General features: G+C 40.5%; 1 protein-coding gene and 1 pseudogene across 1 annotated transcript in view; both read right to left on the bottom strand.

Annotated features, from left to right (window-relative positions):
• ANKS1B (ankyrin repeat and sterile alpha motif domain containing 1B) overlaps positions 1-21,838 on the bottom strand; it is a 573,173-nt gene that overhangs the window by 218,259 nt on the left and 333,076 nt on the right. The window lies entirely within an intron of this gene.
• On the bottom strand, positions 14,961-15,079 carry LOC133363427 (5S ribosomal RNA; annotated as a pseudogene).

The raw sequence follows: 21,838 nt of genomic DNA, 5'->3' as shown, positions 1-21,838 counted from the left end.
AATGTTATTAGGGCATTGCAGTCCAAAAAACTTTCTGTCATTTGTAGTCTGTCATCTACTGTGTTACACAATCTGCCTGTGAATTTTGCTCACTTCACATAGACAAACATAACTGTGAAAATTATTCAAAACAAATGCATTCAAAATAATCAATTTCTAACACACACACACACACACACTGAAGATCTTGTCAACCTCTGTTTAAAGAAATTCCTGTAAATTATTATTGAATAAACAAAGCAGAATTAGCAGCACTTCTTATTTCCTTGTTTCTAGCTTTTGGGTAAGGTTCACACTACATGGTATTCAATCTTTCATATAAATGAAGGGTTGCAGACCTTCTTGGTGCTTGATTAAATCCCAACACAGATAACTTTCTTGTTTCTTTATGAATAATGACTCAGCATAGCCATCATAAGGAAGACATATTTATTAGGGAACATGTAGATTCTCCCTGTACCAGCTATATGCTTATTTCTTGTTTCATTCTGGTACCAATCCAGTTCAGATTTTGAAGCTTTTTTTAAAAAAAAGGTTATTATGATGGATTAGGGTTGCCAGGTATTAGGTTTTTGCCCGAAGACTCCGGTTTTGGGGGGGTCCTCTCCAGGTCTCCAGGTGAGTCACTTTAATCTCCAGATTCTTAGCTTTCATTTTTTAAAAAATTAAGTTTCTAGGTGGTCTAGTTCAAAAGATATAAACCAAAACGTCACACACACACCCCGCAACTTCTGTTAGTACTGGCTGCTCTAATCCCCGCCCTTTCAAGTTTTTAGCCAATAAGTGGTCAGGGTTGTGATTGACAAAATTTGTTAACCCTCCCAGTCAATACCTAAACCCCATTTCAAGTTCTGAGAACCGTTTCCTTTTCCTGCTGGTCTCACATCAGGAATTCAGTATATAGCTTTCAGCAGCATAAAGACTACTTTCCCTGTACATGATTGGGACTTGCTTCTGAGTAAACATGCATAGGATTGCACTGCAACAGAAGATCACAGCAGATCTTGGTGGGCATACACAGTAAACAATTTTAGTTATAACTATAATAAAAGTGTACATGCAGAGTTTTTTTAAGTACTTGCAAAATGGCATATACATTTTATCAAATAATTTTTGAACAGAAGTTTTAAAAAGTGTACATGCTGCAGTGTAATACTTTGTAACTAAGGAGTCAAAAAACTTTAAATTTTACTTGACTGTTGAAGAGTGCAGTTCATTTGTCTTATTCACAACCTGTTTTGAAAACCTCAATATGAAGCTTTTCAGGGAGTAAAGCTGCAATGCTAATTCCATATACTTGGAAGTTAACCCCATTAAATTCAATAGGACTTACTTTTGAGTAGACATGGTTAGGATTGTGCTGTAAATTAATGGGACTTTTGAGTGAACATAGAAAAGGATTGCGTTATAAATGTTTCTCTCCCCCTCCGATCCTTTTTTTAAAAAAAAGCAGTTAGGCAGGGCTTACTTAGGTGTCACTGCTTTTATTTGGCAGGAAACTAATACTTTAAAAAAACATGTTCTGCAACGGCCAAGTGGTTTTGACAATAAACTATTATATAGGGTGTATGTATTTTTACATCTCCAGTTTGTGCGTATATGGAATATTTCCAAGAACCCTGTGAGGTAGGGTTGGAAACCAAGGCAGGTCATAACAAGAAATAAAGCCATTTAAAATCCAATAACCATAAAACAAGTATAAAATAGTTGCAAAACATCTTAATGTGGTATGATCCTGAATTTTGGATTGGGTGAGTGAAGTTTCTTATCACTGAATTGCAGTCCTGTGCATGCTTCCCCGAGTAAGCTCCATTGAATACATTGGGACTTGCTTCTGAGTAAACATGCATAGGATTGCACTATAAATATCTTTACAGGTTTTGTAAATAATAAACAACTTTGACAGTCATACTTATATAAATATTTCTTCATACTATGTCTGGATATGTATCTGATTTCACACTATGGTTGTACATTATTCTTTATAAATTATTGTTTCCTCTGCATTTTAGTGTGCCCTTCTTCCTTGGGGTGGTCATAGTCCCCCTCTGTTGTTTTCACCTTGAGGGACGGATTAGGCTGAGAGATGGTGCGCAGCCCACGGTTACCCAGTAAACTTTGTAGCTTATTTCCATTTAAAAATTTAATTAAAATGATTTATATGCATGCAAAGTTTATAAAGTAATGCAGATCCACATAATACATTAAAGCACATCCAACTCACATTTAAAGCACATGACTTCCCCCAAAGAATTCTGGGTAGAGTAGTTCCCCCCCCACACTTATAGTTCACACCACCCTTAACAAACTACATTTCCCATTATTCTGTGGTGGGATTCATGTGCTTCAAATGTATGTTGAATGTGCTTTAAATGCATGGTGTAGATCTGCTCTAGAATGCTGTGCATTCATTAGTAAATTGAAAAGAACACTTTTTTAACAGGGCTGTAGTTCAGTGGTAGGGCACATGATTTGCAGCAAAGATCCAAAATTGAATCTCTGGAGGAGACTATTGACTGGAATCCTGGAGAGCCAATGCTAGTCCATGTCATCAGTACTGAGCTAGATGGTACCAAATGACCTGACTTGGTATAAGGCAAATTTCTTTGTATCTAAAAAGGAAAGAGACCCAAAGGCCATAGTGATGTCGAAATTTATGTGTTTTATTTACATTTATATACCACTTTTTTGTAAAAAAAAAAAAATCTCAAAGCAATTTACAGAAGTAATTAAAACAATGAAATTATTGGCAGAAACAGTTGAGACAGGTATTTAAAAACATTCAAAATAATAAAAACGAGTTAAAACATAAAAAACACAGTACCTCCTACATGCCTGGATAGGCTTCCCTAAACAAAAATATTTTTAGCAGGTGCCAAAATGAGTACAATGAAGAGCCTGCCTAATGTAAATAGGCAGGGAGTTCCAAGGCGTAGGTACTGCCACACTAAGGATTGATTTCTTACAAGAGCAGAACAAGTACTATGTGGAACCCATAATATGGAAAGCACACCCTGAAGTTGGCCTGGTAGCAAATCGGCAACCAGTGCAGATTTCAGAACAGAGGTATTATGTGCTGATAGGGTCTCACTCATGTCAGCAATTGTGTTGCAGCATTCTGCACTAACTGCAGCCCCCGGGTCAGGTTGTGTTCCATGGGGATTTCTGTGATCTTGGCTGACTGGCTGCCAGGATTTTTTTAGTTTTGGTTAGGAACCCTGTCTGGTTGTGGGATGCTGAGTTTTCTGTCTTACTCATAGGAATCTTGTTGTGGTTGGTATGGTATCGCATTTAGGAAATCATCACTGTCTTTTGCTTTTCTTTGTCTATTTGCATTTCATTCACCTCTGACCTTACTCCCTTACATCCATAGAAGCAACAACAGTGATTCCATGTGGTCAGCTCAACCCCCTTAAGCCCACTGATGATGCAACTTGTTATTTGCATGATGGTTTGTTTCTTGCCCAATAGTGGTAAAAGAGAGTTTGCATACTGGGAAGTGTGGATTCACTGGTGTGCTGGAGCCGGCTCGTACCGGCTCGCAAGAGCCGATTGTTACATTTTGGGGAATTTTGCAAGCCGGTTGTTAAACACAGCCATTATTAGAAATTAAAGGGAGGAAAATGGTGGTGGCTGCTACACAGCTCACTGATGAGGAGCTTTTCTCTGAGCTGAGGCGACTCGGCTTCACCCCGGGGCCGGTGACAGAGAGCATCCGACCAGTCTCTTCCCCCTCCCTTTCCCTCCCCTTGTGTGTGTGGAGGAAAGCTCCTTGATGCTGCTATTGCAGCTGCTTCGCCAACACTGGCGGTGATTTCTTTCCTGGCTTTTTTTCCCCCCTTTGCCTCTGGTGCCAGGCCTGCAGAGGGGAATCTTCCTCAAGCTGATTGGGTGCAATGGATGCCTGAGCAGAGATTAGGGGCACTGCAAATCGCCACCTCTGCAAAGGCGGCTACCTCAGCTGCTCATTGGTGCCCCACTGGCTCTCCTTTCCCATCTACCCATGTGTGTGTGTGTGTTCTCCCTCTTTCCTCTCCTGTGACTCTGAGGGCTGCTGGTTCCCTTTTGGTGTGTGTCTTGCCCTTGGCCGTGAGGATGAAGACCTCCACAGGGATCCCTTCAAAGTGAGCCTCCCGGCAAAGACATGGAGGGAACGAGGCTGCCTCCTCTTCACCGCAGGACCTCTAGATCCTGCCCAGCAAGCCCTGGATCACGATGGGGCTGAAAGTGCCGCCGAGCGTCCCCCGAAGCCTCCTCTCTTCAAGCTGAGGAAAGTTCGCAAGAGGCGGGAGATGCTCTTGCTGCAGCTCAGCTTAATCTGCGTGATCCTCTTCTTCATCTGGTGCATGTCCATCCTGCTCTCTAAGCTAGGTAGATGGCCAGTCCGAGGGAACGAATTAAAAAGATGGGGGTGGGTGGCGAAAGACTGAGTTTGCAAAAACAGGACTGCCTCTTGTATATCTCCCCCTACCCCCATCCCCAAAATCTGGTCAGGATGTGTTTTCGTCAAGCGCAATAGCTGTTCCCGGACTGGCATCCGTTCATACCTGAGTGTTTCCTAGGTTGCTTACACACCATACATTTAAAGCATCCTCCAAGAATCATGGGAACGGTAGTTTATCCCTCACAAAACTACAGTTCCCAGGATTCCTGGGGGATATGTGGTTTAAATGTATGGTGTGTGCATAAGAAGAACCCAGAGCAACCAAACCCAAGTTCCATCTAGTCTAGTATCTTGTTTCTCCACAGCAGCGGCCAGCTGGATGCTTTTGCAAAGCCCACAGCCGGGCATGCAGGCATAGCCTTCTTTTGTTGCTGCTCCCACAGCAACGGGTATTCAGAAGCAAAACTGCTAAGAGCTGGAGGTTCCATATAGTTAGCATAACTAGTAGCCATTAGCAAATTTGCCTTGTTCCCCTTTTAGAGCCTTAGCCTTCAAAGCTACTGGCCGTCACTACATCTTGTGGCAATGAGTTCCACAAATGAATTACACCGTGTGTGAAGAAATACTTCCTTTTTTCTGTCCTGAAGCTGCTGCCAGTAGGAATAGTGATGTGCCAGGCAGTTCTTATTCATTTATTTATTTGTGGAGAAGGCCATTAACTATGCAACAACAAAATGTAAGGAAATGGACATTAACATAGAAAAAAGAATCAAATTTCGAAGAAGAATGCCAGGAGAAACGAATAACTGAGGATGGAGGAGCTGACAAAAAAAATCTGTTCACTGGGAAGCTTAATATAAACACAAATGAAACAACTGTAATGAGCAGCTTATATAAACTTCATGATAAACTGGCACAAATAACAGGTGATCATGAATACGGCAACTCTATCAAGAAAGGTCTTTCTCTTCAGGAGGCGGCTATATATCTGAAAGAGAACTCCAGATTTAGGGATCATTAAGTCTCTTCTGTTCAAATCAACATGCTTCTGTATGAATCAAGAAAGCCCTGGCCAGGGAGCACATACCACCAGCTCCATCAGTGGCCTGAGAGAACTGTTGGCCCAGCCCCTCCTTCATCTTCCCTGCGGCTGTTTAAGACCTGCGTGTGCTGAGGGAAGGCAGAAGCAAGGAAGCCCAGCCCAGGCAGCTTGTGCCATCAGCTGCTGAAGAGACCATCAGTTGGCCTGAGAAGTCTCTGTTGCTCTATATTTTATTCTACTTACTTGTTTTAGTATCTTAAAATTGTAAACTGCCTTGGGTGCCATGGCAAAAAGACAGTATATAAGTGTAGGTGAATGAATGAACAGTAGGGCCCCACTCATACGGCAAGTTAGATTCCAGACCCCTGGCGAACAGCGAAAACCACCAAAAAGCAGATCAGCTGTAGCGCGGCGGTCTGGAACCTAACCCGCTGATCGTGCCAGAGGAGGAGAATATCAGCTGTAATGCGCTCCAGCTGATCTTCCCCTCCTCCTGCGTGATCAACTGGAGTGGGGGTCTGGTTGCACAGCTGAATGCTAGCTACTCTGGGACAGGAAAGCAGAAAGACACCCTTGCATATAAAAATCCAGGGTTGCAGGGAGAGCACTGAGTAGTCCATAAAATAAAAGGGTTTTGTGTTGTGCTATTTGTAAATTGTGTGCTACACATCCTTTATATCAGTAAAATTTATAATAAACTTATCTACGTATATATATGCATACATTTTTTTTCTGGAGAGCCCGTTGTTAAACATTTACCAGCACACCACTGTGTGGCTTCATGTGTGTTTTCTCTCTGTCAATTATTACTCACTGGAATTGGGTTGGCAGTCAAAGTGAGTTTACAGCAACCCACAGAGTAGGCAGGAAATAATAATAATAATAATAATAAAATTTTATTTAGCAGACGCCCATCTGTCCGACTGAACGGACACTCTGGGCGACGTACAATATAAAATACAATATAAAATACAATCTGCTCATATACATAATCATCACATTATTAATATCATAACATCTCATCTGAAGACCATCTTATATTAATACAGTGTAAAACCTAACCCACCCCAGAGATCCCATAGGCCTGCCTGAAGAGCCAGGTCTTCAAGGCTCGGCGAAAAGTCAACAGGGAGGGGGCATGCCGAAGGTCAAAGGGAAGTAAGTTCCAGAGGGTGGGGGCCACGATCGAAAAAGCCCTCTCCCTGGTCCGCACCAACCTAGCTGTCTTAGTCAGTGGGACCGAGAGAAGGTCCTGTGAGGCTGATCTTGTTTGGCGGCATATTTGGTGATACTGGAGGCGCTCCTTCAGATAAACTGGGCTGGAACCGTATAGAGTTTTAAAGGTTAAAACCAACACCTTGAATTGGGCCCGGTATACAACTGGCAACCAGTGTAATTCAATCAACACTGGGGTGATATGATCACGGCGGCGGGTCTGCTTTATTAAGCGTGCCGCCGCGTTTTGTACCAGCTGGAGTTTCCGGACTGTCTTCAAGGGTAACCCCACGTAGAGCGCATTACAGTAGTCTAATCGAGAGGAGATCAGGGCATGTATCACTCGTGGGAGCAGATGTATGGGAAGATAGGGTCGCAGCCTCTGTACTAGATGAAGTTGGTACCAAGCTGCCCGGCTCACTGCAGAAACCTGAGCCTCCATAGACAGCTGGGAGTCCAAGATGACCCCGAGACTGCGGACCTGGTCCTTCAGGGGCAAACTCACCCCATTAAGTATCAGGTCAAAATCACCCAACCTTCCCTTGTCCCCCACTAGTAATACCTCAGTCTTATCGGGGTTCAGCTTCAGCCTGTTCTCTCCCATCCATCCACTTACGGACTCCAGGCACTTGGACAAGGTATCCACAGCCAACTCTGGTGAAGATTTAAATGAGAGATAGAGCTGCGTGTCATCCGCATATTGGTGACACTGCAGCCCAAAACTCCTGATGATGGCTCCCAGCGGTTTCATATAAATGTTAAATAGCATGGGAGAGAGGATAGAACCCTGTGGCACACCACAGTTGAGGGGCCAAGGGTCTGAAACCTCATCCCCCAACACTACCCGTTGATATCTACCAGAGAGATAGGAATGGAACCACTGTAAAACAGTGCCTCCTATTCCCAGTCCCTCCAGGTGACTCAACAGGATACCGTGGTCGACGGTATCGAAAGCCGCTGAGAGGTCCAGGAGGACGAGGAAGGTATGTTCTCCCCTATCCAATGCCCTCCTCATATCATCCACCAGAGCGACCAAGGCTGTTTCAGTTCCGTGTCCAGTCCTGAAGCCCGACTGGAAAGGATCTAAATAATCTGCTTCCTCCAAGTGTGTCTGTAGCTGCTTTGCCACCACACGCTCAATTACCGTGCCCAAGAACGGTAAATTGGAGACTGGGCGAAAGTTGTTTAAATCTTGGGGATCCAAGGAGGGCTTTTTCAGAATAGGTCTTATCACTGCCTCCTTGAGGGGCAATGGCATTACACCCTCCTCCAAGGATGCATTTACCATTGCCTTGATCCCATTGCCCAGTCTCTCTTTACAGCTCATAACGAGCCATGAAGGGCAAGGATCAAGTAAGCAAGTGGTTGGTTTTACAGTAGAAAGCACCTTGTCCACTGCATCAGAGAGAAGAGGCTGAAACCGATCCCAGCAGACCGGATCCAAGAGTGGAGAATCTTCTTAACTCTTACTCATTTCTCAAACCTCTCTCTGCAGTGAAGGGTCAAGTCTGTAAAGAAGTTTGGAGCAGCCACATTAAAAGTCAGGCAGGGCATTCCAGGCAGGGGTCTGCCAACCCTGCTTGGATATGGATATCTTTGCAGAGGATCCCTAGCCAAGCCTTATCAACTGCACAATCCTAACAATATCTACTCAGAAGTAAGTTCTGTTGAGTTCTATGGGGCTTAGTTCCTTAGTAATTGTGCTTAGAATTGCAGCCTTCAGGGGCATTCATCTTTACTCCTGAGTGCTCCCATCTAACCTCTCCATAACACCATGCTCCTTTCTTCCTACAATGGCCTTCTGGTGACTGGCCTGGCCTGAGGACACTTAAACCCTTCTTGCCAGAAGTAAGTAGGCTAGATTAAATGTTCCTTACCCAAGCACTCTAAGTAGGTGAGAAGGAATGACCCCATCACTTCAGGTGGACCTGGAAACACCCTCATTTAGCTAAGATTTCTATCTTAATTTCCAATCAGAGAATTTGTTTTGTTTGAATGGTATGCTCGAAGCAACTGTGGTTAATGCTTAATGTATCATGCTTAATGACATCACTAGGGCCCTCCCCTGAAATCTCAGGGTTTGGGATGCTTCTGACCTGGCAACCCTATGATGGATACTTACTTTATATTTTGATAATTTGTTTATAAAGAAAGATGGGGTGTACATTTTAAAATAAATGGAGGAAAAGTGCACATTACTGGAATGTAAGTGGATCAGCTTCAGAAAAACTGGACGCTTTTAAAACTTGTTTTTGCTGACTACCATGACATTGTTATAAGACGGCAGTAGTGAATTTTTCCAGCTGTAGTATGTCACTTTTTACTTCCCTTCAGTTGTGCAGTTTGGGGAAAAAGCAAAGTAACTCTAGTACCTGCTCTAGCTGTACTTTTAGAGCATCTTCCAACATGTTCAGAAATTTCTGAAAGAGGAGAATGATGTTAACCACAATACTGGTAGATTTATCAAATGTAGGAGTATCAAATAAAAGTTTCTTACAGCTAGAACTATCCCCAAAGAGACTGGTTTGTTGGATTCTCATTGCTATAGTTGATAGCTTTCTGCAACAATGCCACCATGTGCTACTTTTCTTTAACTGCTCATGCAAACTAAAAGGGCCCACCACTTCTGTCCTCTTGCTAACTAACTCTTACAAGCTTTGACTGATGGGCCATGAGTAAACATTCTTCTTATTACTGGACACGATGCTTATTTCTGCAACAAATAATATAAGCAATGATTGCTGCTTGGCTATCTTGCTTGCTACTACTGATTCTCCTCTTAATCATATATCTGATGCTGCTCTGTTTTTGTTTCTCTGGCAATCCTGCCCAGGGATCAGCTGTTGAGTGGGCTGGTGAGAGAATGAGCTAGAACTAATGCCAAGGCTGCATGTAGTGCTGCTAGGCTTGCAATAAGAACATTTGTCATTTTGCTGTAAGATAGTTGAATGATTTCTGATGTATCTAGGGGCGTTTTCATTATGTCCCATTTCTGTGAAAACAAACAAAACAAGTTTCCTGAAAAATGACAAAGAAAAAGAAAAGGTAAGGTAGCATTATTTTATTGCCCTTAATCCCTTAGTGTAAGAGTTGTGTGCTTTCCAATTGGCCCAATAACATGTATTTCTGATACAATAAATCAAGTCCTACATGTCCATTTTAATATGTGTGTTTTTAATTTGTGGAAGAGTGTTCAGTATTTATTTATAGTACACAAGGGGATATAGCAGGGAACAGCCCTGGAAAATGGGCAGGAATGGCAGGAGTTGTAGTGCAACATCTGAAGGGCGACAGGTTTCCCATCCCTGATTTAGTTGTAAGCAGTATTATGTGTTTCTTATGAAACTGTTGTGACAATACCCATTACAATAACAATAAATGCTTTCTGTAGGTCAACTTGCTTCATGAAGAATCTACAAGTTATCACCTATTACGACTGAATGTTATTATTAAATGAAAATAAATGTTCTCTATTTAAAACACTTTTAAAAAATGCACTATAACAGCAAGACAAATCAAGAATATTAGTAACTTATCTTGTACTTGTAAGTAACCTGCTTATGAAAGGGACCAAAAAATTTAGATTTACTCTCTAGAAAAGTAAAATATAGCAATGTATGGGGAGAAATTTTGATTCAATTCACATTTAAAGGTGAACTCACCAAATTTGCACTTTTTGAAACAATATATGAACCAAAACGCATTTGAAATTTGCACTTTCCCAAATTTTGCAACGCAGTTCTCCAGCCAAGCAATGTACACGAAAGTGCAAATATTAAGGTGAAGTGTGCATATATTAGTGAAAACAACATGCATTATATTAGGGGAAATTGCTTGCAAATGTGTATAATTCTTAAAATTGCATGCAAATATGTTTATTAGGAGAAATTCACACTAAAATGCTGGAGAGTTTTCACAAGGTTTTAAAAAAAAAAAACACCTGAATTTAATTTCGGGAAAAAATTATCCTTTTCATTTTGTCTACTGCCAAGTTTAATCTAATGGGAATTATTAATCACCTTTTTGAAGAAGTTTATATGGCTTGGTTTTCCATAAATTGTTTTATAACTTTATTTTAAATTCCCGTATTCACTACCACATTTTTGGGAGTGATTGTCCAGGAGATCTTAGTTCCCACAGCCTGTACTCTCTGCATCTGGCAAAGTATCAACTGAATGATCAATGTTTGCTTTTTATTTTTTATGGGCAAATCTCTTAGGACTTAGTAGCCCTCTTTGTGATGAAAGGTGCTGTGGGGTCACATATTTCACCTCACTCCCAAAGATGTACAGCTTCTCCTGGCCACACCATGTTGGTGCATAACTTCTGAAGCAGGGAGCCTCTTCTATGCATGGAACTTCCAACAATAATTCAGAACCCTGGCTGATCTGGTTTCTAAACCAGGTGGAAGGCCTCTATGCATAGAACAGGTTCTCCTCTTCAGAAGCTATGCCCCAACAGGGCAATGTTGAGGGTGAGAGGAACTGTATGACTTGGAGGCCAGGGCTAACTGCATGACCCCACAGCCCCTTGCACCACACTCGCTCATTCATGGATGTAAAGCCTGAAGAGCTTGTCTATATGTACATCATTGTGGGTTGGAGTGGCAGGCAAGTTTCAGTAGCAATCTCGGTCTAGCAGTTCTGCAGTTTTCCAGGCAAACCCTTATAATACATGTTGGCATGGTATCAGAATGGTTACTAAACATTTTATGATTTTATAAAATTTTATACTAGCAGCAGATTTTAGCATTTGTGCTTCATTTTTCCCCACACAAAAAGAAGAAAGCTACCCTTAGTTATAGCGCAATTAAAGTAGGAATATAAATCAAAAGTGCAAACATCTTTATTGTAAAAAGCAGGCCCAATGTGTACACATTTTGAGCACATTCTTGGAGGTAAAAATCATATAAACTTTGTTTTTTGTTTGCTTTGTGATTTTCTGTTTCTTCTGACAACAACATTTACATGTTTCAGTTAAATTTGCTATGAGAATCCTGTTCCCTTCTATTACAATCTTATGTGTTAATTTATGCCTCTAATTTCCCCCCATCTCTCTTCATATTTTCTCCTCACATTTTCTCATATCTCTCAGTTGATCCTGACCCAGCCTTTACTTGCAGAAGTGTCAAGAAAGTGTTCTTTTATAATAGGGCTATCCAAGCTCTGTTACTGTTAAGGATGCACTTCTCCCCACCCCAGCAAGCAAGCAATCAAGTGAAAGGACTCGTTAGTTTCACAGTCATTGTAATGATCATGTGCCATTTCTGAAAATGTGGATTGGCATGAAATTCTGTTCTCCACTCCCCAAGGAAAATTACATTCTGTCATCTATTTTCTTTGCTCCCTCCTGCTTTTTAACACTTCTTTGAAGAAGTACCCTTCATATACTTGAACAAAGCTTGTAACACAGATGAGATTCTCCTTGTCTGGAGTGGTTCCACTCCAAATATGAGAACTTCATCAGTGTTAGAGCCAGGGATGTAGTCGTCCAGGGACTCAGGGGTCTTAAACCCCTTACTTTTTGGGGAGCAGAGTCCCAGCAGAGTCCCTATGTCTCCAGCATCCTATGAACCAAACAGCATGAAAGGAGAGTGTGCTAGCCACCGAGAAGAGTCTTCTAACATGCTACCTTGTCTTTTCCTGCTGATTTGGAACCAATTGGAGTGAAAGGAGGTGAGTCAGCCACTGAGAAGACTCTTCTCAGCAGCCACCACTCTCCCGTTCATGCTTATTGGCCCCTAGGGATGCCTGCATTAACAAGGATATCATTCTCAGCAAAAAAAAAGATGGGAGAGGGCATGGCTGTGCCTGTCATGAAGGGACCTTGTACTTCTGAATTTGCCACTACACTGCTGGTTACAGCTGTTGTCCAGGTATATGAAATTATATAAAAAACAGCATAGACAAATGATGACAGAATGTAATTTTCCTTGAAGAGCCAAACTGAGATGTTCAAAACATGCATTTCTGGCTCTTAGTCCTGAACTAGACACATAAAGGGAATAGTACAGAGGAATCTATCTCTGATCTTTTCCCTTTCCCTAACTTTAGCCATAAAATGTTGTGCAGTGAAATGTGCTTCTCATTATAACATTCCTGCTATATCTACTCATATACTCTCCAACAGCAGTAAATGGGGTAAAGAAAAGGAGGCACCTTTTAGAGTTATGGCAAAACATTTTATTGAAGTGTGGATCAAAGTAGCCTGCTATATAATTATCCAGTGCTTATTCTTACTAATTCTATAGATGGGATTTAACACACTTCTCTATCAAAGTGTGAAGCAAGTGGTCCAATTTGGTTCTGAGCTAAGCTAATATACTGGCTTCCAAGAAGATTGCAGCCACTTTGATCCTCCCTAGCCTTTTTAGGTCAGTGTTACAGCTAAGCCAAACTTTGGCTTAGCATGCCATTGAAGCCTGGGATCATGGTTATGTCTCTCCTCCTTAACCACAACCTGGTAACTATCATGATCATGGTTAAGGAGCAGACACCTTAACCAGAAGCATGGGTTCAGTTGACACACTAAGCCCAACCTTGGCTTTGCTACCATCCTGCAGTGACCTAAAACCCAGGGAGGAGAAAAGCGAGTGTGAGCTCCTGTCCAGGAACCAGCAGCCGCACTCTGGCTTACCATGATGTGTGAATCAGGCCAGAGTTTTCCCATCTCAGTATCAGCAAACAGTGGCCACTTAGACAGACTTTCAGAGATGTGGGAAATTATCACATAAGATGCTACAAATCTGTGACCAAGGTAAACTGTTATAAACTCATATAAAGAAACAATGTATTCTCCTTTAAAAAATACGAACTACCTGGCACCCAACAACTCAAGGCCCCATTTTCCATAAAATGTTTCCTGAACCACTCTAAATTAGATCATTTATATTAAACACCTTGTTCAATCTACTAAGACAGAAAGATCCTTTTTGTTCAAATGTGATGATTTGTTCAAAATAGTGGGGAAATAATAAAGAATGATTTTCAACTATTTTTTAAGAATTAATGGTACAAGGTTCACAATCTTTTCAGTTAGCTCAGAAGGAATAATTATTGCTCATTTAAGAGCAGGGATAGCCATGTGGCATAGCATTAGGATGACATTAGGCCTGGAACATGGAAGTTCATTGCCTGGCATATAGATATCAATAGATTATCTGAAAATAATGTTCTAGAAGTTATAAAAAAATTGTTAAACTTTTCATTTTCTTGTCATCTTAATTCAGGAAATTCACCATTCTAATCTTCTTAATGACATCACCAGAAATATCTATAAAAACCCTGAACTATCACAAAGAGCTTGGAGAAATGATTTTGAAAAGTGAGTCATTTTCCCAAGCTCTTAACCAGATTTCCCCCTTTGCAAGTGTGGAACAAATGAAGCAAGGAGGCAAATAATATTACTTGCATCATCATGTGTGGAGAAGGCTAATGCCCTAGATGATTCAAAACTATTTTGTACTTTTAAAATGCTTACATATGAAGTTCAGAGCCCCCACCCCAACATAAACTAAGGGAGTGTCTGCAAATGGATGCAATTCTGTACATATCTACTAAGTCAGGTAGCTTGTGTGGGGACTTCCAGTCTTATGGTAGGAATGTCCTAATGATCTGATGGCTCTTCATCTAGACATTCTGTCATCCTGACAGAGGAAAAAGGGCTAATGTTGTGCAGAGTGTGCAACTGCAGCTCCTTTCTATAAGGTGATCTATTGCAAAAAGCTCAAAGCAAAGGAGAAAATGTCTCAGGAGATTTGAGGTTCCTTGGAAATAGTCCATGCATTTTGCAATTGCATGTATGCCATTTTCTGGATGCAACTGCACTTTGAAATTTGATACTTTAAATAGCTATAAGGCAGAGATTGCAGGGTAGCTGTGCATTGACCTTATTTGCATTCTTCTGCTAGAAGGGCAAACAGTAGTTTCACAGAAGGGTGATTTTTAGGAGAAATTTGTGTTAGCATGCCTGTTGCCCAAGCTGCATTCCTCCCCACAACTGCTGCTTGTTAAGAAAGAGGCATGACCAGTCCTAAGCATGCAATTTGAAAATGCAATTCACATAACATCTGGAGTCTACCAGGGATGTCACTCACAACCTAGTGCCCTTTCTTTGACTTACGGCTTCACAATATTATCTTACCTGTTTGTTACATTAGTAGAAAAGCAAACTAATTATATTCATAGATATAGATAGATAGATGTTATATGCCTTCAAGTCAATTACGACTTGTGGGGACCCTATGAATCTTTTTGAATATATCCATAGGGTTTTCATGGTAAGAGCTTTTCAGAGGCAGTTTATCATTGCTTTCCTCTAAGCCTACTGCACCCAGTATTCCCAGGTGGTCTCCGATCCAAGTACTAACCAGGCCTGACCCTGTTTAGCTTCCAAGATCAGACAAGATTGGGCGTGTTCAGGGTAGTATGGCAGTAGAGAGAGAGAGAGAGAGGAGAGAGAGAGATTCATTTCCATGACATTACAGCAGTTTTGATAGCTAATTTCTGCTAGAAGAGATACTGTTCTCAATCCTTACTGTTATGAAATCAATTATAAAGGTGACTTTTTAACACATCACATGGATTTTAAATATGATTTATTAACGAATTCTGATCTAAGTGTAACGTAAAGTTGTTAGTCTCTAAGGTGTCACAAAACTCTGTTCTTTTTGCTGCACAGACTCACATGGCTACCCTTCTGGAAGTTCTTAATAAATATGGGCTGGTACTAGACTCTAGTCATACTAAGAATAGACATACTAAAATTAATGAGTTTAAGGCTGCAATCCATGTCTACTCAGAAGTAAGCTCCATTGGGTTCAATCGGACTTACTCCCAGGTAAGTGTGTATTGGATTGCAGCTTTAGTTCTTAAATCCCATTAATTTCAGTGTGTCTTTTATAAGCATGACAAAGTCTGGATCCAACCTCATGTGTATAGTAATCAATATGTAACTTTGCTAAAAGGATACTGTAAATTACTGTTGCCTCTTATTTTTAGAAAGGTGGCCTTTTTATGTTCTCTATAAAAATCTGTTGGAGAATGAACATCTTCAGATAATTTAATTTTGCCTAGGTTGATTCAGGCACTTCTTTATGACTAGTTTTGTAATATGTTATTGAAATGGGGGCATTAAAACTCCCTTGGTTTGCACACTAGATAACCTTTTGCCAGAGCTCTGGAAAATCCTTTGGGTGAAAAGCAGCTTAAAAATGAGGAGATAGATAAATACATTCTGAGATCTGTCAATTTAGTCTTTCCAAACAATAACATTTGGCTATTTTTTCTGGGGATAACTTACTGTATAAAAATCTAATGAGAAATGGACATATTTAACACAGATTAGGTTTTCATGGTCTTGTAAAGAATTGTTGTACAAATGGTTTTATTTATTTACAACATTTCTATCCTGATTTTCTATCTAAGCAAAGCCCATAGTGACATCAGGTAAGCCAAATTATGCTTGAATAAATCTTATGATAAACCGCTTACCCAAAAAGGCAAATGGAGGAATGTATATATATCTTCTATTCTTTAGAGAAAGTGCAGCAGAAGTGATGGTTCATTAAGTCCTTGGATGGCACTGCTTCCAGGGATTTTTAGAGCATTTCCTGCTGGGGTGCTATGTTAGATATGGTTGTCCAGCTGCCTGAAAAAAAGGCAGAAGAACAAGCCTTCATAAAACAAGGGGTGGGGTGTGGAGTGCTTTGCTTTGCTTTTCATAACATACAATTGTAAGGGAAACTAGCAACTTCTTGCTGAAATTTATCACCAAGACATAATGATAGGCTACACAATACAGAAGAGGGCTTAATCTCATTTAGTGTAAGAGCTTAGTGCCAGGCAGGGCCAAAATATTTAACTTCTAGCTGGATATATGCATATAAGGTTGCAAATCCACAAGGAGATACTCTTGCATAGATACAGCCAGATGGAACCATTCAGTGGGTCATACTCATAAGTAAATGTGTTTAGGATTGTACTGTTATGGTGAAAGAACCATCAAACTTGTGATATTTTTTAAACATATCTTCCCTAAGGCTCTTCTCAACATAGACTATGCAGATCCCATACTTATTTATTAATTTATTAATTTTATTATTTGATTTATATCCTGCCCTTCCGGCAGGAGCTCAGGGCAGCAAACAAAAGCACTAAAAACTTTAAAACATCATAAAAACAAACTTTAAAACACATTAAAACAAAACATTTTTAAAAAGGTTTCTTAACAAAAGCTTTCAAAACATCGTCTAAGATTAAAAACATTTTAAAAAAGATTTAAGAACATATTAAAAAGCAATTCCAACACAGACGCAGACTGGGATAAGGTCTCAACTTAAAAGGCTTGCTGAAAGAGGAAGGTCTTCAGTAGGCACCAGAAAGATAACAGAGATGGTGCCTGTCTAATATTTAAGAGTAGGGAGTTCCACAGTGTAGGTGCCGCCACACTAAAGGTCTGTTTCCTATGTTGTGCAGAACGGACTTCCTGATAAGATGGTATCTGTAGGAGGCCCTCACCTGCACAGCAGAGTGATCGACTAGGTATATAAGGGATAAGACGGTCTTTCAGATATCCTGGTCCCAAGCTGTATAGGGCTTTGTACACGAAAACTAGAACCTTGAACTTGGCCCGGTAGCAAATGGGCAGTCAGTGCAATTCTTTCAGCAGCGGGGTGACATGTTGACGATACCCTGCCCAGTGAGCAGTCTCGCTGCCACATTTTGTACCAGCTGCAGCTTTTGGATTTTCAGAGATCATACAATGCATGGCATTGTAGTTATTCCCTTCAATAAGCATAACCTCTCAGCCAACTATTTTTAAAAATGTATTTTTAAATTGCTATGGCCCAGTCTGGGACCTCATGCGAAAAGCAGGTAAGAATTCTAATAAATAACAACCCTTAATCATCATGAACACTGGGAATGAAGAAGTTTTGCTTTCTAATCATTCAGATGATGTCGATGCCTCCAAATCTAAACTCTTGAAGATGATCACATCCTGCATGTAGACAGTCAGCTCACTGAGGACTATCCTATATACAGTTGAGAAGAACTGTTCAGTGGAATTCTTTACAATAGTGATGTACACTCCTCTCTTAAGGCTATGTCGTGTCCAGGTTGGGACTCAGGAACCAGAAAGCAAATCAGTTTTTATTAAAGTAATATCCAGACAAAGACTACGCCGTCTCATGAAGTTTCACTACAAAACATAACCTGCGACTAGGAAGAGAGTTGACAGAACAAGGAACCACTATTCCCCCTGTCCCTTAAGAAGGGGGCAATCAAGAGCGAATTCTCTCACTCCGCCTCAAAGTGCTTTCATCCACACCCCTCCTCTCCCCCTTCTTCTGCTGCCTCTTTTGCTGTCTCCTTGTACGTGGTGAAGGGGGTGCCACTGCCTCCTCCCCTTCTGAGGACTCTGCTTCAGGTATGGGGGAAAGCGGGGGGGCAAGGCCTAAACCATCTGGCTCCTTGCTTTTCCCTGGATCAGGAGGAGGTTGGATTCCCCCTTGCCCTCCCTCCTTCTCCAACTGCTCTAAGCTCGAAGGGGGAGGAGGCGTGGGAAGCTCACGGGAAGTGTCTGTTGGACATTCAAGGTCTTCGCTGCCAGACAGTTCTATCTCTGAGCTTCCCTCCCCCTCCTCTGCATCTTCTTCACACGGCTCTGGCCAAATGACCCCCTCCCTCTCTTCATCTTCTGAAACATCAGGGCCCCAATCCTGCATCCTGACAGGCTATCAAATTGTCTCAGACTTGTTCTTGATAGGCTCTGAGGTCTCACTGTAGAGATACAATCCTATGCAAAAGTATTTGGGTAGACCCCACTCATCTGCTTTATCTGGTTGTGTCTCTGGAAGTGTGTTCTTGCGGATTTGCGAACTTTTATATGCATACAACTTCCACCTGCAAAGTGTTGCTGGTAGTTTTGCACTAAAGTTTCAGTACTAATTGAAGCGAACTTGCTTAGTTGCACCTAACTCTATTTTGGATTTTGCCATTACAGTCTATTTCCAAGGTCCACAAGTGCATTGTATGTTCTGTCTCTTGGGGTGGGATCTCAGTTTTCCAAAACAGCTAGAAACATTTGTAGAACATTTCAATGTGGGGAAGTTAATTAAGACATAGCAATGTTGCACAGAAGATCAGTTTGTAAAGTTTGATTATTTTGAGTTGATTTTAGATACTTCGCTGTAATCAAGTTCCCTGTTGAATCTGTAGTTACTATGCAATTCTAATTTTGCTCTAAGTAAAGTAAAGTAAAGGTTACAAGCTACTTTGTATTTTGTAAATCAGTATTAAGTTAATGCCAGAACTGCAAGTACACAAATATGAGCAGCAAAGATGCATCAGTAATCACATCCTTCTAAATACATCAGTTTAGAGATGCAACATGGTGTAAATTTATGGGCAGATACACAACTACGCCAGACAGCAAGTATATAGAAAGCATTTAGATTCTATGAAGACAGCATTTAGATATGAAGTCAACAGTAGAGAATGTAAATGAGAATAGAATGTAGATAACAGCAGACCTAAAGGCCATGATGTGTCTCCAACATTTCTATGAGATTACCCCTTTAATCTGAATAAATGTATTTATTTAAATAATTTATTAACTGTCATTCCAGCACTCAAGGCAGTATACAAAGAGAAATAAAACAAACTTAACAGTCAATCAAAACAGAAAAAATAACAGTAAAAGCAAACAAAAAACTGCTCAGATTATCCCAAGGCCACATGAAAGAGATATGTCTTGTACTCTCTCTGATAAAGAAGAGGAATTATGGATCTTGGAGTGGGGTGGGGTGGAAGTTCATACCATAGACTTGAGGTAAGTGACATAAACAGCTACAAACAGAGAGCAGGACCAAGCAAGCTGCCTGTTAAACAAAGAAATACACTTGGGCTGCAATACAATACATGTCTACTCAGAAGAAGGCTGCACTGGGTTCAATGGGACTTACTCCCAGGTAAGTGTATATTGGATTGCAGCCTTAACCAATTACATTGTTTAATAATGTGATCTTTGCCACCCCAAAAAAGTAACTTGGGGAAAGATTCCTTTATAATTCCAAAATATGTTCATACATATGTTTGCCTCGCTGCCCTGTTCTTTTCCTCTGTAAGGCTAATCCATCCTATACCACACAAGTGTCTGTCTCAAATATTGAACTGTGCAGGGAGCAGGGGAGGAACACATATTTATTATTATTTATTTATTTATTAAATTTATATACCGCCCGACTAGCAATAGCTCTCTGGGCGGTGAACATAAAACAGCATAAAAATACAATAAATAACAAAACAATACTAAAATACATATTTATCAAGATCATTCCAGAATTACGGTAGTTTATGGAGACGCATCAAGAGTTTCATTTTTACAACACTTAGAAATTCTGCTCTGATTTCCAAAGTAACTAACTCAATTGATTATTTTAAGTTGCTTCCACATAGACTTCATGTAGACTAGCCCAGTATTTCTCAACCTTATTTTGGACTTGTGATGCCTCCTGGACCTTAAAAAATAAAAAATGTTTGTGGCCACTCTATGCTACGACTTTCAAACACAGCAATTCCTCCAACTTTAACAAATCAATAAGCAAACAGCCTAATAAAGTAAACCCAAACAAAATTACTGAGAAAACTTCCTCCCTAATCTATTTTTTAAACCCAGCAGAACAATCCAGTAGCATTAATTGTTATGCTAACTGATAGTCAAATTGTTGCAAAGTTTCTTATAGGAATGTGTGAAGCCCTAAAGATCATTAATCAAGAGTGAAGTCCTTCGGCTGACCCTTTTCCCTGCTCTTACAAAGGAAAAATAATTTTTACAGATGTAAGCCATAGAAACCCTGCTGTGGCTGCTCCTAAAAAAGAATGAAAAAGAAGAAAGAAACATGCCCTATAGGTGCTCCCCAGCCAACAACAGCCAAGCAAAGCATATCTCTCCCTCTCAGGGACTCTGTTCTGCAGAACATTCACAGCTCTGTTCTGCTTGCCCTCAGCAACTAAAGGCAGAGAAACCAATGGCTCCCAGAACCTGAATCCTAAAGAAAGGACTGCTAGCAAACCAATGCTCCATAGTTGTCAGTGATGATTATGCCCCTTCTCTGGAAAGTCAAGAAATTCTGCTAAACGAGGGGAGAGACATGCTTTTGCACAGCGGCTGGACAGAACTCAGTAGGAAGAAAGGTCTTTGGAGTTCATTTCTGTCACAAGGCTTGTGCATGATCTGGATGGCACAGAGGCATGAGCATCCTGAGCTTGAAAAGGAAGCACTGAATGTTTTAATCCTATTTCCAATACATATACATATAGAAAGAGAACTTTCTTCAATTAAAAGAAAACCTTATGTTTATTGTGATTTTTTTTTTAATTGAAAGCTGTCTTGGATGCCTGTTGTCAAGAAGAAAGGTAAGATATAAATAATTTTAAATAAATAAATAAATAAAATAATATTGACAGGCTCACAGTTTAGCTTGTCATCATCCTCCAGATCCTGCAACCCTTCTGGAGGTCTGATTGGACAAAATAGATTCAGAATGCAATATAAAGTTTCCAGTTTGGTTTTGTAGTTTTTCCTGTAATCAAATCTCCCTGGTAAATAAAGGCAGAATTCCTCTCAAAGACTCAGATATTTAAAAATTAGATAATTAGAGTTTGCTTTAGCAACAGTTATGGGATGAGATCAACTAAATAGGCATGCACATCTTGAGCATCACACAATGATGTCAACAGCCCCAGAATGAGAAAAATCAGACTTCTAAGACTACAATATTTTTCTTGGTGTTTAAGTAACTACTATTACTCCTTTTAACTGGCCAGAACAATAAGGTCATTCTTCCCTATGTAAACTAATTAGAAGAAAAAGATGCTTCTTTTTCTGTTTTAGCTGACAGAAAAACAATTTATCGAATTGACACCTCTTCATTTTGAAAAAAACTTAATTCGTAACCTAAGAGTCTGAAGAGACTAAGTAGAATTCTTTAAGCCTGAGGTGTTGAAGGGACAGACTACTTAACCTTTTGCAGAGTTGACAAGCTTCTGGTATTGGGTAGTCATCAGAGACATCAACTGCTTTCATAAGTCACAATTTTCTTTTGGAAAAGTGGTATTTTCCCTCTGTCTGGAGGTACACTGTACAATTTTCCACTCTTCTCATTTGTCCCTGCTGAAAGCATGAAAAACCAGCTT

The sequence above is a fragment of the Rhineura floridana genome, chromosome 8, assembly GCF_030035675.1.
Source record: "Rhineura floridana isolate rRhiFlo1 chromosome 8, rRhiFlo1.hap2, whole genome shotgun sequence".
NCBI classification, from domain to species: Eukaryota; Metazoa; Chordata; class Lepidosauria; order Squamata; family Rhineuridae; genus Rhineura; species Rhineura floridana.
This window is presented reverse-complemented; position numbering and strand designations above follow the sequence as displayed.